Below are 2,785 nucleotides of genomic sequence, written 5' to 3'. Positions count from 1 at the left end.
GGGGACATGCGTGGGGATGAGCCCTGGCTCCGGAGGGGACATGTGTGGGGATGAGTCCTGGCTCCGGAGGGGACATGCGTGGGGACGAGTCCTGGCTCCGGAGGGGACATGCGTGGGGATGAGCCCTGGCTCCGGAGGGGACATGCGTGGGGACGAGCCCTGGCTCCGGAGGGGACATGCGTGGGGACGAGCCCTGGCTCCGGAGGGGACATGTGTGGGGATGAGCCCTGGCTCCGGAGGGGACATGCGTGGGGACGAGCCCTGGCTCCGGAGGGGACATGCGTGTGATGAGCCCTGGCTCCGGAGGGGACACGCGGCCGTCCCAGCACCAGAGCAGAAGCGCGGCATCACGGGGCTCCTCGGGCATCGCCGGTATCAGCCGGAGTGGAGGGGGGTGGGATGGGAAAGGGCATTTTCCCCCACATCTCTCCGATTCCGGTCCTTTAAACCTCACCTTCAAAACCATGAAGGCCAGAAACCTACTTTACAGCCACTAAACAAATGAAAATAAAGTAAAAGGCTGATGCCATGTAAAGGGGTGTTTAGAAAAGCCCCCGGTTGGTGCATCCAGGAGCAGTGATGTAACACGGCAGTAAATTCTTTAGACGAAGACAACGGTCGCCACGAAGGCAGCGATGACTGAGGGGGCTGGAAATGCCTCTCTGCGCCGTGACGATGGTGCTCGGGGAGGTGCGCGGGTGCTGCAAGTGCTGCGTGACCCCGCTCTCACTCAATGAAAAAAAAAAAAATCAAAAAAAATCCCCCCTTTAAGAAAATTCCTGCAGCGTTTTCCACACATTTCTTTTCCTCCCCACGTGGATTATCTCCTCTGGTTCCAAAGCCACAAGAAAATATCGTCGTATTTTTAAAACGAAACCTCAAGGTAAATAAAGGCAAAGGTTTTGCATCTGCATTCAGCGTTCGCCACTTCTATCGCCCGGGCCGGGGGGGGGAAAGCGCCGGTGCAGTTTGGTGCCGATATAAGATAGAAAGGTGGAGAACATTTTTTAAATGTTCTGAAAACATTCCATCATCTATAGGAATCAAAGCCCCATTGAAAGCTACAGAACCCCTCACATTCGAGGTTTTTAATGAAAACCAAATTTTTTTTCATGCCGCGTGTTTTTCTTTGCGAGGATTTCCAGGGGAATACAACTGGAGCGGGGGGCGGACACGGGGAACTTGGCTGGAGTTTCTCCTGGCCCAATAGGGCTTTCACTGTGGGGTTTGGGTTGGGTTTTTTTTTTTTTTAATGGTTTAAAGATAATATGGCCCTCGTATTTTTGGACTTGTCAAAGTGCTCTCTCTTTGCCCTGGATCAGTGTGGGGTTATTTTTCACTGGAAAATAACCGATGGAGCCGGGGAGGAGGGGTGATGGGGGTCTCGGTCGCTCGCCGGGAGAGGAGAGTTCCTGAGGTCGGGCCGTGGGGAGGAAAGCAAAGACCAAAATTTGGGCTTAATATTTACCAGCGTTGAGCTGGGTGAATCCTGCCAGGGCGAGAGGAGCCGGGCGCCAGCGCCGGCCTTCCCTACCCGGGGAAAACATCCCACGCGCCGCAAACCGCCCGGCCCTGGGAGAGGAGACCTCTGCGCACCCTCCCCGGGAAGCAGCGGGGTCCTATGTCCGCCCCAAAAAAATCTGGGTAGAAAACCAGTTGGTTTGGGTCAGCTGAAAGGCCATTGTTAACAAACACCACCTTTTTGCTTTGGTGTTGTTTTTCCCCCCCCATTTGCTTTTAGTTGGACTCCACGCGGATGCCACCCATCGCCGTGATGAGGATGCTGGTTCCTGGGGGGGCATCGCAATGGCCCTGTCCCGTTGCCTTCTCCGGGCTCTCTCCCTCGGCCGCCAGTGCCCCGACAGCCCTCCGGTGCCGCTCTGTGCCCGGCGGGGTCCCCGGTGGGACGCAGGGAAGGTGAGCGGGCGAAACACGGCCACCCACCCAGGCGGGGACAGCGGTGCCTTGGCCGGGGGCCGCGGGTGCGGGACCACACAGCTCCAAGACGGCCCGAGGGAGGGGTGCGGGGAGCCCTAAAAGCACCCGGCACAGGCGGGGAGGGGGGTCCGGGGACCCCCAGGTTTCGCAGGAACATTTAATCCCCTCGTTAACGTCCCCCATTAGAACAATTCATTCTTTCACTCCGGCTTAAACACCCAACTTTACTTTACAGCTCATTTCATTTATGACTGAGAAATGAAATTACTGTATCGATTTCATGGCAGACAGCAAAAAAACCTGGGTGTTCCCGGCCGTAATAAACCCGCCGGCTGCAAAGACAAACAGCAAAACCTGCCAAGGGGGGGGCAGCGGGTGACAGCACCGGGGACGGCACCTCCAGGTCCCTTCTCTGCACCTCCAGGTCCCTTCTCTGCAGCCTAACTCTGCTCTGCTATGGGTTTTGGGTTTGGATTTTTTTTCCTCCCCATCTTAAAAAATTAGCTGTATATATTTGCAGGGACCCGGGGGGGGCTTTGCAAGTTGCTGGAATGGAAAGGAAATACGCTGCCTGGTAGCACCGGCGCGAAATATCCCTCCTGGAGCTGAGCCAGAGCCCCGGCGGGGGCTGGAGAAAGGGTTCACTGGAGCACCGGAGGGGGACCACCACGGCTCTGCGGTGATGGAGAGCCCGACATCATCCTCGGCCCGGTTGGCCAGAGCGAGCATCACAGTGCGGGCAGAGCCAGGATTTGGGTAATCCAGCCCCAAAAAGTTGGTTTCTCGCCCCTCCGGCTTTGCTGCCTGGTGGGGCTGTGGGCACCCCCGGTGCTTTCACCGCTCCCCC

This window comes from Charadrius vociferus, unplaced genomic scaffold (assembly GCF_000708025.1).
Source record: "Charadrius vociferus isolate BGI_N301 unplaced genomic scaffold, ASM70802v2 scaffold613, whole genome shotgun sequence".
NCBI classification, from domain to species: Eukaryota; Metazoa; Chordata; class Aves; order Charadriiformes; family Charadriidae; genus Charadrius; species Charadrius vociferus.
The sequence above is the reverse complement of the archived record's forward strand: the minus strand, read 5'-3'. Positions refer to the sequence as shown.